At 38.7% G+C, this 14513-nt stretch overlaps 1 protein-coding gene across 42 annotated transcripts in view; it reads left to right on the top strand.

Annotated features, from left to right (window-relative positions):
- Nucleotides 1–14513, top strand: part of CELF2 (CUGBP Elav-like family member 2) — a 549658-nt gene that overhangs the window by 305465 nt on the left and 229680 nt on the right. For 4 of the 42 annotated variants that reach the window (XM_043498833.1, XM_043498824.1, XM_043498813.1 and 1 more), the window contains exon 1: nt 3868–3978. The exons of 34 other annotated variants lie outside the window; for them this stretch is intronic. The gene's annotated coding sequence lies outside the window, so the exon portion shown is untranslated. Of the gene's footprint in view, nt 1–3864; nt 3979–8441; nt 8464–14513 lie in introns of those variants that run through there. 4 more of the 42 variants (XM_043498743.1, XM_043498790.1, XM_043498697.1 and 1 more) reach the window with 3 other exon arrangements.

The raw sequence follows: 14513 nt of genomic DNA, 5'->3' as shown, positions 1-14513 counted from the left end.
AAATAAATTTGTTAGTCTCTAAGGTGCCACAAGTACTCCTTTTCTTTTTCCCTCTACTTCAGTGGAGCAAATCCCACATATGGCCTATAAAATGGTAATAAATTATATAGTTATGGTATTGCCAATCCCACGAGCTCAAAAATAATGAGTCAGGCCTCTGAAAATCATGTGATATGACTTAACATCACATGATCTTGAAAGAAAAAAAGGAAGAAAGAAATTTGTAATCTTTCATATTTGCCTGCTGGTTTCTGAGCTAGGGTGCAGCAGAGTCATACTTCTAAGCTTTTCTCTGCAGCAATGTGGGCCAGGGCTAGAAAGTAACTTTTTTTTTTTAAATGGTGAGATTCACATGCCTCCTAGGAGCTGAAGCTTTATAAAACACAACGTCTATCACAAGACTCTCTGGGCAAATCACAAGGGTTGGCAACAACTGCAGGTGTGTGTGTGTGTGTGTGTGTGTATGTATAGTGGTATGGGTGTATGTGGTGCTTCCAAAGCAGACAAAAAAGACAAGGTTTATGTTTTCAAAGGCATCCAGAAGATTTAGCCACATTACTTTCAGTAGGAGTCTCAACCATAGTTTCGAATTTGAAATCACCGGACCCTATCCTGCAAACACATGAATACCCGTTTATGTAGGGCTTTATACCTCAAATAGTCCCATTAATACTAACGGTAGGAAAGCAAAATGATAAGTAGTAAGCATTCATAGGATCAGACCTGAGATTATTTCAAGAACAAAAGAAAAATAACAGATCATCAGGGATAGCAGTGTGACAGCAGAAATATCTGTCAATGAACAGCCTCTAGGACAGCAGTTCTCAAACTGTGGGTCAGGACCCCAAAGTGGGTGACCCCATTATAATGGGGTCGCGAGGGCTGGCGTTAGACTTGTTGGTGCCCGGGGCCGAAGCCCAAGCCCCGGGGCCAAAGCCAAAGCTTGAGGGCTTCAGCCCTGGGTGGCAGGGCTCAGGTTACAGGCCCCCACCTGGGGCTATGACCCTTCATCTTTGGCCCCTCCACCCGGGGCAGCAGGGCTTGGGTGGGCTCAGGATTCATTCCCCTATCCTGGGGTCCTGTAGTAATTTTTGTTGTCAGAAGGAGGTCGTGGTGCAATGAAGTTTTGAGAACCCTTGACTTAGAAGAAGATACTCAAGAGAGCAGATCATTTGTGTTGATTATTTCACATACTTCTCATGGGTTCCGTATACTGTTTGAAATTTTAATTAGTTCACTTTTTATCTAATTTATTATTTTTAATTATTTCAAATGTTATGAAAGAACCTAGGGCCACTGAAGTCAAAGGGAGTTTTACCATTGCCGTCAATGGTGCCAGGATTTCACTGTATATTAGGACTGTCCTGGAAGTAATTAAATTGACAGACAATTCTCTTAAAATAAAATAAATAACCAACCAGTGTTAAAAAAGTTTGAAAGTCTTCAGTGAATTTTGTTTCCTGCCCACCCACCTCCCGCACTTTGGCTTTCTTTTATCCATTTCTGGGTTGTGGAAATTCATGTTCCTGTACCAGATTTACAATGTTAAAAGGCATGGATAATTCAGAAAAGCCTGAAGTATACAGACTGCTTAAGTTTGCCCATAACTAGTCATAACATGTCTAAGAAACTTGTTTAAACCAGGTTAAAGAGAAGTTATACCTTTTTTAAATTTTTGTGATTTTTTTTCCCTATTTAATCCAAGGATAAAGAAAAAATATTCTTTATCCTTCCAGGTTTCAGAGTAGCAGCCGTGTTAGTCTGTATTCGTAAAAAGAAAAGGAGTACTTGTGGCACCTTAGAGACTAACAAATTTATTTGAGCATAAGCTTTCCGATGAAGTGAGCTGTAGCTCACGAAAGCTTATGCTCAAATAAATTTTAGTCTCTAAGGTGCTGCAAGTACTCCTTTTCTTTTATCCTTCCAATATATTAACAATTCATTGTATTTGTTTACAGTCAACTCTTATTACCCCAGCTGTACTCCTTAATTTGTTAGAGCTGGTTTCTCAGCTGATGCTGATCAGTGTAGCTTCAGTTAAGGATCTGGTCCCTTAAAGTTTAAAAAAAAATAGTTCACAAAAAAGAAAAAATAAGCTATACTCACTAAGCATACTATTCACAATAAGTAATTTGACCAGCTGTATTTGTAATAAACTTTATGGTAAGAAAAATATTTGTCTTGCTTGGTTATTTTGTTTTTTATTTATTTCAAGTTAAACTTTATATAGCTTGCAATTGTTAGTTGTCTATTGAACGGCAACAATTGAGCAGATTTTAACTACTCAGCTGTTCAGAACATTCCTTTAGGCAGCATTAGATACTGTGGTGAATAGATACTATAGAAAACCCTAGGATGCATAGCATTAGAAAATGATTGACTTTCATGGGTCAGATTGTGCCCTGTAGAATTCAGTAGGATTGCACAGGTGGTAAATTAAGGGTAGATTTTGACCAACAGGATGTTTAAATAAAGTTTTAACAGCATTACTTTGTTTCATATATTGAAACCCAAACATTGTTGGTATTACTGTTGTAGCATATTTTACATCAGTTTTGTGATTATAAAGTTAAATAAGCAAATGGTTAGATAACAGGTTCATGAACCATATGTGGAAGTCTCCCTGAAGGCTTGACTTTAAAACATATCAGTAAAAAGCATGACTCAGGAGATTAAGAATGAAAGGGGCTTTCAGTGAGTTCTGCTGCCATTTCTAATATAGCCTGAGTTGGTAGTGATTGAAAGTGTTGCAGGTTAATGGCTGTCCAGTGGCGTGTGTGAAACAAGTTGGTGGTCTAAGTCCTGCTTCAAGTGGACAAGGCACAACCACATCCTGCGCACATCTCAGCAGACAGGCCAGGAATTGGATGGACTGTGGAACTAAACTATCCTTTCACCCCTCCAGGTCAAGTTGTTATGTTGGTGGGGCAACGTGGGGCAAGTTCACATTGTACAACTGCCGGTGGCATTTGAGCTGTGACTAAACAGAGCATCCCTCTACAGAGTTGTCACTCGCACACCTTACACCTGCATTAAATACAGTTAGAAATTAAAATGTATAGATATGAGCTTCTACTAATATCTATTTGTCACTGTTTGTCTGAAGGAAAGCTGAATTATTGCAGCTTCCAGTATATTTTGTTTTTCTCCACCAATTATCTAAAATCTTGATATCGAGAGCATGAATGCCAAGGATAAAATGTGCATTCAATTAGAAGACAACACGTAACTGACCTATATGATAGTTCATTCATGAGATAATGTGACCTGCGGTCATAGAGATAAGTCAGTTGATTGAGTTGGGTTGGCTGTAAACTCTCCAGGGATTGTGGAATCATCTAAAATTAGATGACACTGCACATTATGGAGAGAGCTTTGAGATCCAGTCTCTATTTCTAATATTTCTTTTATGAGATGGGTGTATAATTTGTCCCATAGACTATCCTTGTAATCCTTTAATGCTTTTTTTATTATCTTAAAGTATTTGGGTATCAAATGAAATGAGCAATTAAGTGATTTATATTTAAGGTTTACGCTTAGTTCAGGGTGTAGCTACCTAACCTCCCATGAAAAGGAGAGAGACCTTGCACAGTATTTACCACTTCCTTCCAACAGCTACAAAATGGTGCTTTTTGTAGCTGAATCTAGTTGTGCGTATAAATCCCAATTGCCCACTGCTCTGCAGCAAATTAATATTTTTATATCAGGTTATTGCATTTGTTTAGTGAACTACAGGATAGTTGTCCCACTCTTCCTCAATTTCAAAACAATAAAGTCAAAGCATTTTGCTCACTGGGGGGAAAAACTTTACCAATGAACGGATGGTTTAGCATAATGATCAAATGACACTTTTTATATTACCAAGCCACAAAGGAAGCTCAGAGAGAGACTGTAGATCTGATATAAACCTTCACAAGGAAGCTCATAAAGAGAAAAGGTGCAGAGAAGCCGCGATCGCTTGCTCTATGGGATTGTGAGGTATTTTAACAATTTTCTTATCTTATCTGTCACATTGTTTTGAAAGATATTTTAATAGAAATGATCTCTGGGTCTGATCCTTTGGGGGAACTAAGGGCCCTTTCAAAGGCAGTTAGGAATCGCTGTGCCATGCCAGATGAAGCCATAGGTACAGTTCCTCTGAAATTCAGCCACCCTGAGTAACGCACATAATTGGAAGAGGGAAAGGGACATTTTGTACAGAGATTCTGGGTGAATGCCTACTTTTCCAAAAAGTGCCGTGAGGTTTTTACATCCTCAAAGAGAAGGACAGTGGTTTATAAGGTCTTTTCTGTTACCAGATGAAAGTGCATTTGAAAGACACACATGCATATTCATATGATTTTTCTTTTTCCCCCCTCCGATTTGGTGGTGATTTGCTTGTTTTGTTTTTAATTGCACGTTGCCACAGTGACAAATCTACTGTTGTGGGGGGGAAGATTAATCAAAAAGCAAGGGAATTTAGATTTAAGTCTGTGGTTCAGCAACTAATCCACCTCATTATGATTGTTTTGTACAGTGTATAGCATTTGTAAGATCATTTTTTGTTTAGGGAAGCTGCCATGCTTTGGTACATTGGGCGAATTAAATACTGTCAGTTTAAAAAAAAATGCACATCGGTCTTTATTTTTTTTTTAAACCGTTGTTACAAATGATACCTAAAATGACTAAAACTGAAAGAGATGGGGGGGAGGAATAATGGCTCCAATTTTTTTCATTTGGTTTACTTTGCACACTTTGTATGGTCAGTTTCTGGTGTTTATTTTAGGTGGGGCCTTCACACAAGTTTTTCTCTCTTCTCCTCTCCTGGTGCTAACTGTAAAAAGAGGTCAAGCCACAACAATTGGCAGAAAGATTCAATTTTTAAATTGATAAGATTTCAAGCAAAATGACAAGATCAAGCAAAGACTCACTTACTGTAAATAAGCTTTGAAGGATTTGATTTGTATCAGTAAATATTGATAAATGTTAACTTCATCATACCCACACACAAACAGGCAAACAATATTTCCATTGGTGATAACTGAAATTTACAGGTAGCCAATCTAAGAAGAATGCTGCTTGAGAACTTGGAGTTTGATTTTAATACTAAAATTTTGACATGAAGATTCATTTGTGTTTTGGTGATTACGAAGCTTAAACTTTTGGAATCTCAGTGTCTATTGTCATTAAATAATTGTCTGACAGCCTCACACACTCATTTCCCACAACTGAAAACATTTAAATAAATAAAAATTAAAAAATGCTTTTTAATTTTAATTTTCCACAACTGTGAAAATTTAAATTGATAACAGTTGAAAAAAAAGCTTAAAAATAATCATCAATATTATCCATTGAAATTATTTAAAAAAAATAGAAATCGGAGTCTGCCAAGGCTAGTTGCAAACAAACTTCCTTATCTTAGCTATTAACAGCTTAAAGCATTGAAAATGAAAGCATGTCAGGGAAGTGACATCATCTGCTGAGAGTGGCTGCATATCGGTTTAAAATTAGGGAACGTGTTGAGCAGAAAGAAGCAAAATTTCTAATGGTATCTTGTTCCCCTTTGGGGAAAAAAAAATCACTCAAACCAGTCAAGTTGACAAGTAGAATTCTGCAAAGCTGAAATGGAAGTTAATACATGTTTAAACAATTTTTTACAAACTGATTTATTTTCAGAGCTCTTTGTGTCTTAGAAATCTGTCCTGCATAATATTTTAATCAAATACTGTTTATTTAATAGACCGTCATGGTTCATGCAAATGAAATGCAAATCTCTTATAGGTAAGACCACAGTAGCTCTGAGGGAGTGTGTAGGGAGAATCTTTTGTGAAAATATACACACAATATTTATATCCATCATTCCCGGAGTTGCCTTTGGAGTCACTAATCTATCATGAAATTATATAAACACATACTTATCAAAAATGCACTACAAAATTCTATGCAGTTAGAATGAATGTACTTGGCAGTGGGGAAGTCTCTGAATACATCCGATGAAGTGAGCTGTAGCTCACGAAAGCTTATGCTCAAATAAATTTGTTAGTATCTAAGGTGCCACAAGTCCTCCTTTTCTTTTAGCAGAATTATAGTGTCCAGTTTTAGGTGCCACACTTTAAGAAAAATGTGAACAAATTGGAGAGAGTCCAGGGGAGAGCAACAAAAATTATACAAGGTTTAGAAAATCTGACCTATGAGGAAAAGTTTTTAAAACTGGACACATTTTAGTCTAGAGAAAAGAAGACCAGGGAGCGGGGAGGACCTGAGAAGTCTTGAGATATGTGAAGGGCTCTTATAAAGTGCACAGGGGTCAATTGTTCTCAATGGCCATTGAAGAAATTATGACTTAATTTGCAGCAAAGGAGATGTAGGTTAGATTTAGGAAAACTTTCCAACTGTAAGGACAGTTAAGTACTGGAATAGGCTTCCAGGGGAAGTTGTGGAATCTTCATTGTTGGAGGTTTTTAAGAACAAGTGAGACAAAAACCTGTGAGGGATTTTGTAGGTTTACTTGATCCTGTTTCAGTGCATGGGGCAGGACTAGATGACCTCCCAAGGTCCCTTCTAGCCCTATATTTCTATGATGCTATGAAATACAGGGATTAGGGCTTCAGATCGGGACAGAAAAGAGGGAGTTAGTAGCTAGGCTTTGACTAATCTTACAGCCAGGTATGAATACAATTAAATTAGAGACAGTCCTGAACCAAAACCCATGAGCTATGAAGGTTTTGGAATGTAAACATGAGGATGGATGCAGATTTACAATTATTCCATGTCTCTGCAACAATCCAGACTGAAGTGTTGGAACTTAACATCCTGTGCCATTGGAGTTAGAGTGACCAGATAGCATGTATGAAAAATCAGGACAGAGGGTGGGGGGTAATAGCGCCTATATAAGACAAAGTCCTAAATATCAGGACTGTTCCTATAAAATCGGGACATCTGGTCATGCTAATTGGAGTCCAGATTGGAGTTTTATTGCTTGAATCGGTCCCTAAATGAAATCTTCTAATAGTGGCCACCATGCTAATTTTCTGACTGTTACTTATATGAGGTGGTTTCATAACACAGTGTAATTAAAATTATGGCCTTGCTGAGAGTTCTTCCATATTACTGACCTTTAGGCCTGGGGAAGGCTGACATGGGTTTTGCTGTATATAAATGAATATAAAGAGAATACAAAAAATGGTGGGTCTTCTCTTAGTCTTCTCTCCCAAGTAAGTTCCAATCTAAAAGCCCCTCCTCCTCTTGTAGGGCATTTTTTTTCAAAAATAGGCAGTAATTTGGAAGAATTAGGCATAATTCTATATTCTTGATTTCTACTACAAAAAGGTGTCATACATTGTATGGTGGTACTGGGAACACACCAAGAAGGAGAGAATCACTGAGGGCCAGATTTCCTGCAAGGTACAACTCCAGTGACTTCAAAAAGAGTTTAGTGAAATCCATTAGGGACTAATTCAGTTCTTTATCTTAAGTAGAAAGAATAAGATGCAATTTTACTCAATATAATTTCCACAGAAATAAGCAGTACATTGGCAGATCATCCTGATCAGCAGAATATTATCAGATCGTGTGGATTAAAGAATATTATCCAACGTTCAAATAAAACTTCCATACCATTTCTCAAGAGGCCCTAGCAGATGCATCCATTTACGCCCATTCTTGCAACTAGAAATTGGATTGTTCTATTCATGGATCTCCATTCTGTACTTAATGGTGGCATTTATTTTTAACTCTGCTGCTGTTGCCTTTTCTCTCCGTCTTCTAACCCTTTGTTTGGGTTTCATTAGCTCCAAAGTGCCACTGCTAAGCTCAACAAGAGCAACCCATGGATTAGCAGTGAAACAAACCCAGATATAAGCTACCTTTTAGCTTATAAAGTTTGTAAACTCCAAACTCGATGTGGTGATGCTGAAGTAATGCCTGTCCCAGGATGGATTGTAGGTGAAAAACAGCACAGAGTTCTTGGTTTAAATATTGCCCACAGTCTTCTGCCAGCCATGCACCAGTAGACGTTCTTTGCTATTTGATGAAAACTGATTTGGGTTTATTCAAGTGTTTGTATAGTTTGTGTGGACCAGTCACCCAGTCGTATTTTGGAGCATACAGAGCAGAAAGTTGTGATAGCTGCATAATACGTGGAAGGAAAAGCAGGTTATTATACAATGTAATACACTGAATCATATTAATCCACAGATGCAGAAAAAAAGGGAATTAACTTTGCACCTATAGTCATTCTCCAAACTGGCCAGCCATGAAGGTCTGGCCCACCCTGCAACCAGGGCAAAAAGACCAGCTGTGATTGGCCAGTTCTGCTGATCAGTTAGAAGTGTTTTGAAATATATTACTCAGAGAGTTCCTACTAGACGATGAGGAAGGGATTGGTGCATTTGGCTGCATTGCAACATCACAGTTCATTCATTCCCTTCACAGTAAAGGGAATTTCTAATCAAGCTGCTGAATGAACCTTCTAACAGGAGCGGGGTAAGGTTTCCTAACAAGTTAAAGGATTTCATTCAGACTGGTTTATCAGTCTTTAAAAAGTGATTGTGAATACCATTACTTACTGTCTACCTCTAATGTTTCTCAAGCATGCCACTGAAAGTTAGACAGCATTCTGCAGGTTTAGCAGTAATCTGAATGCAACAGATACATACCTGCAAACTACAGATGTTGAAAAGACTCAAAATCCAAAGGTGCCGTATGTTGCTAGTAATTGAAAGCAGGTGCCCTGAAGCAAGTAGAGATTCTGTTTCACTTTGTGAAGTATCCAGTGGCAGTGCAGGCAAAAATTACTTTCAAAAGCTTCATTTGTTAGGGCTAGATATAGCAGATTAAAACTGCTTTTACCGTCTATATCACAGTAGCCCTAAGAGAAGCTGATCAAGGCTCCATTTTGTCAATGGGAAAACTGTAGAAAAAAGCAGTAGACAGTCCCTGCAAAAGAGCTTAAAATCCAGGTTAATGACAAGATCCAATAGGGTATGAAGAATATGGGGCAGAGGAGAAGGTAACAATAGTGGGTGTAGATTTGAACCCTGATCCTAGTGGAGTCCTGCTCCTCCAATACTTTGGATTTGATCCTGCTGGACAAACTTCCACTTGTCCCTCCCTTCTAACTCCACTATAATGGACACTTATTTTTCTCCCAATCCTAAGTACTCTCTCTTCCACCACTACCACCTGTTGTTATTGAGACAGCCTAACCCAACTGGTGGACTACTGACCATTAGCAACCAGCCGTGTGGTGTGCTGCTGACAGAGCCTAGTCCTCATCATTGGGCAGGATTGAACCTGGGGCTTCTGGAGCTAAATGCATGAGCTAAAAGCCACATGGCTCTTAGCTAAGGCTATAGCTGACTCATCAATCTCTAGGGTTAGATGCCACTAGAGGGTGACAGAGTGCCACACTAATCAGACATGGGTTACACTACCATATTCCATGTTGCCTTGACTTCCCTGTTTGGATCCCAAGGATTCCAGCATCTGGCCCTGCAATTGTGTTCATCTTGATAATGAATAAAAGCTTCATAAGTGGTCTTTATGCTTTGCTGCCATTGGATTTTTAGGAGGGCATGGTAGGGATTTGTTTGTTTTTGAATAAACTGATGTTAGGAATGTAGGATTTGTAACACAAATGTATCAGCAAGATGGAGAGGCATGGGAAATGTGTTGGGACTCCAGTCAGGTATATAATTATACCACCAAATTGGGGTCAGCCCGTTCATTCAGTCTAGTTTCTGTCATATGGCAGTAGCAAGTATTTGAGACTTCATAAAATGGTCCCCAGCCAATTTTGTAGGGCTGGAGGTTGGAGGAGCTGGAATTCTATTTTGGTCTCTGTCACAATTAGCTTACATCGTGAATCATAATCGCTAATTTTCAGCAGACACAGGCATTAGATACATTCTTGGTTATAACATTTTCCATCCGTTTAATCCCTTGCAGTGGATAGTGTCTAATGGAATTTCACCATATCACCAGTGCAACTCTGGTCCTGCCCCACCGAAAACACCTAAACCAAGTTCAGAAAGTGCTGCTCATCTTATAGTCACTAGACTCAAAGGCTAAAGCCCTCTATGTTCATTCCTACAGAATGACTTTTTAAAAGCCTAGTGTGCTTTATATATGCAGGGGTATCTGGGTTACCAACAAATTCGTTCTCTTACATATATAGTTGCAGTCAATATTTTCCAAAAAATATAATTTTTCCCATCGTTCAGCTAACACCATCTGTCAGAAAGAGAGAACCTTTCTTTCGCTATTTTACATTCTGAACACGAAGCATAGATTTTTTTTCTGGGGAAAACAGATTTATTTGAATGCTTTTTAATCAGTGGCCCAAGATTTTCAAAATAAGATGCGTAAAGTTAGGCTCCTAAAACCACATTTAGGCATCTAAAGAAAAGGGCTGATTTTCAGTGGGAGCTGCCCAATGCTCATCAATTCTGAAAACCAACCCCCTTATTTAAGTGCTGCAGGTGCTTACCTTTGGCCAAGATTTTAAAAAATAGCTGTCTAATAGCTATTACATTTGCTGGTTTTATTTCCACCATCTCTCAAAATGGAAAGAGCACTTCCCAAGCCTTCTTTTATACTTAAGAAACATAAAAGAAGACTCTGTCTCTTCCATAAAGAGCTTTCAATATAAGGTTTTAAAATATTTAGTCCTGGTTGTACCATTGGTATGTAGTAAAGCTATATGTAGAAGCTAAAGATAAGACAAAATATAGTGTAGTGGTTAGAGTAGAGGGCTGGAAGTAAGGAATCTGGGGAATTTCCAGCTCTGCTACTGTCATGCTTTGTGATCTTGGTCAAGACACTTGATCTCCCAGTGCTTCAATTTTCATATCTATATAATGTGAATAATACCTTACAAGGGTACTGAGAACCTACATTTTGTCACGTTTATAAATTGCTTGGGATTCACTGGTGGAAGGCACTATAAAAATACAAAGTATAAGTGGTACATTTTTTCTTAAAATTGTAATTTTTTGGTATACACATCATAAAAGTATAGAACAAAAGCTGAAATTAGTAACAGTTGTCTGTGAACTATAATGTTTCATGTAAAACATTTGTAGGCGCACATCTCTAGAAGGCATATAAACAGTTCTAGTTAATCTTACAAATAATTTCCTCCTATTTTAATGTGAACTGCAAAGGGAGAAAAAAGCTTTCAATTTTTATGGTTTGTAAATATTTGTATAAAGATTGAGCTGCATATGTATTCCCTCTGCACATGTTGGCTGGCTATACCCTCTGTATATAAAGATTTTTTTTTTACAAGTTAATACAATTTACTAGTGTGAAGAACTAAATTATGATTTTATTAAATACTGTTGAACAATCAACAGCTTTCAGTAGGTGCCATATAACAGTATAGTCGCTCTATGGCAACTCTGTTGCCTACTTAACTGCAACCGCTATATGCACAAACAGGCAACAAATGACCAAACTCAGTTCTGCTGAGCTCTGGACAATGCGGTGAATCCCTTATACTTTGTGTGTGTTTCGAAATTTCAAAAGTCATAAGGAAGTTTCTCTGAATTAAGGCCCTGATTCTGCAGTTGGAAGCATGTAGGTGGATTCTTGAACTGGTGCTTAGTGCTCTCCAAGCAGGCACCCATGTAGATCCATTTGCACAGTCAAGGTGTATATTTTTTTTTCAAAGAGCTCCTCGAGGCTTTGGTTTTAAACTCCCAGTGAAGTGCAGTGAGGGTTGGGCAGCCAAAGCCTGCTGAGAAAATGTAATGGAAAGAATCATAAAATTAAGTGCTTTGTCCAATCTAAAGCGTTTTAAACAGTGGGTTTTCCCCAACTTCCCCTGGGAGGTTATTCCAGTCAGAGGGCTCGTCTTCACTGCAACAGCTTGCTCGAGTTAGCGTATTTGAGATACTGCAGTCAAGCTAGCCTAGTGAGAACAACCTCACTTCAGAACAACACTGAGTTATTTCATTAGTAGAAGAGTGATTGGATTAGCAGAGTTACTGTTCATGAGTTGCCATAATGGGAGCTGTCGCATCCCCACTGCATTAGTAGCTGGAGCATCAGCTTCACTGAAGTCTCAACCGACCCCCACAAGAGTATGTCTTCACTGCAGCTGGGACCGTGCCTCCCAGCTCAGGTAGACCGAGACGCTAGCTGTGCTTGAGCTACAGCACTAAAACTAGCAGTGTGGCTGCAGCAGCACGTGTATTGGCTGGGGCTAGCCCATGAGCTTGGACCCAGAGGGTCGGGCGAACTTGTGCTTGGGCACCTAGTCCACACTGCTGTTTTTGGCACAGTAGCTCAAACAGAGTTAATGCGAGTCTGTCGCTTCCAGCTGCAGTGTGGACATACCCTAATAGGCCAGCGAGCTCAAGCTTAAAGCACTACTTAACACAAGCTAGAGACTTGTGTGTGGGGACAGGAGTGGAGTTGGGGTAAAGCTTGAGTTATAACTCAAATTAACTGTGCTGTGAAGACATTTTCTTATAAATCTCACTGTTAGGATTTTTTTCCCCTGACAACCAGTGTCTAGCACCAATCTTGCATCAGGTTCTTCTAGTCTAATCCATTGAAATCAAAGGGACTCCATGCAAGTACAGGGTCTGTGCTAATGGATCCCAGTGCAGGATTAGGGTTTATTTTCTTTTATTTAATTTTCTCCCACTATACCATTTTGTATTTATTCTTAGGTACCCCAAAAACCTGTCCACCTGCAGTTTAGCAGGTGTGACTTTCTGCTGGAGGATATTTATTTTTGTTCCAGGTTTGAGGCTAATGACAAAAGGTATTCTGGAGAAAAAATTGGGAAAGTGAGTTTTCTCACTTTGGAAAGTTGTGTGTCCAAAAATGTGTGGTGTAGCCTCACATTTCCGAAACGGGCTCATTTCCATGGAACATAACAAAAATTAAAATTGTAACAGGGAAAAGTTCCCATGTCTACACCATACAGAAACATAAAAATTAGGTATAGCTATAGTATATCTTTTGTGTTGTGACAGAAGCACATGCTGAGTCATATAGTGAATGAATATGAGGAGAGAGAGAGTGAGTTGAATAGCAGATAATACAGAGAATGTGGCCATTCATGAACATCATGAGAGCTCTACTGAGTTGAGCTGCACTAGTCTATCACCCATATAGTATGGAAAGGAATCTGCAAGATTCATAGGCCCATCCCAAACCACTTTTTTCATATTTATTTTCTTATTAGCATGAATCACACAATTAGCAGAGAAACATGGACAAAAAACCGTTCTGTGGAGGAGGAAATGAAGGAAAAACAATACAAGAATTTAGACTGCCTTGGACTGGCATGGATTTCTCTGCTGACACAAATGAACTCAGCTGGTTCAATGAGCTGTACTTTACACATTCCTATCTAACTTTGCCAGACTTGTCCCATTCAGTGGGGGAACAAATATTTGGACAGTCAAAAGAGGGAGGAGATTATGAAATATTTGGGCACCAACATTGAGAAAATCTAAATGTGTTGAATTTCTTTCTCCTTGACTTCATTGATGAATGGTTTGGCGTGCTCTTTTGAAGTTTGGGGATTAGTTTCAGAGTTATTTATTATGAATATTTGAACTTCTGAGAAGTGCATCTTATTTAAAAATGGATGAAATTCAGGCTTTAGTAAATTTCTCCAGCTGGCTTTCAGTAACCAAACCGATATAGTTTGTGAGTTTTGGAGGTGAACTGGCTGGGCTGAAAAACCTTGCAGAGTTTGTAGGTACCAGGAGTTGACCTACTTAACATCTGAAATTATAAATTCTTGCAGGAACTGTCCCTCAAGCTGCTTGGACTGAAAACGGTTCCCTACTACAGGCCCAGATGGCACCAATCTGTTTCTCTCTCTCTCTAAGCATTCCCCTGACTGAGATAAAACTTTGCAATTTGTGAATGACTGTTATGGAGATTAGGAGTTCCCACCATGAACCCCTCAAAGCCCTATGCCTACTGCTGCAGAGCTTCTAAACTGCATAGAGACTGTTACATACTTTCTCAGCTGCTTTAGAGGTTTGAAGCTTCAGAGCTACTGCTGTGACTCTCTTTAAAAGCTCCAGAGTCACTGCTACTTTACAGTTAAGTACTTAAATGTCTTAATTTGTTATTTTAAATATATTACTTTATTTATCTGTGCTTTCGGGCCTTTATATCCTTAATATAGTCTATAAGGTGCCACAGAACTCTTTGCCGCTTTTACAGATCCAGACTAACATGACTATCCTTAATATGTTATATCAGCTGATAAAGGAAAATTCTTCTTGCCTTTTCTATATGTCTATAGTATGGTCTTCGAGAGGACTGTATCATGTTTCAACCTACGTAGAGCCTTCCATTCTGTTTCAAACACAGAATCTAAGGCCCATCTTGCCAGGATGTTCAGGGAATTGAGCTTTGTGGTTTATATGTTGAGGACAGGTATTTAAAATGTTGATCGGCAATCTCTATCTAGAGCAGCGGTTCTCAAACTTTAGAAACCCAATGACCCTCATTTTGATTTTAAAAAGTTCAGACTCCCCAAGTCTCCCTGCTTCCCG

Source organism: Dermochelys coriacea, chromosome 1, assembly GCF_009764565.3.
Source record: "Dermochelys coriacea isolate rDerCor1 chromosome 1, rDerCor1.pri.v4, whole genome shotgun sequence".
NCBI classification, from domain to species: domain Eukaryota; kingdom Metazoa; phylum Chordata; order Testudines; family Dermochelyidae; genus Dermochelys; species Dermochelys coriacea.
The sequence above is the reverse complement of the archived record's forward strand: the minus strand, read 5'-3'. Positions and strand labels throughout refer to the sequence as shown.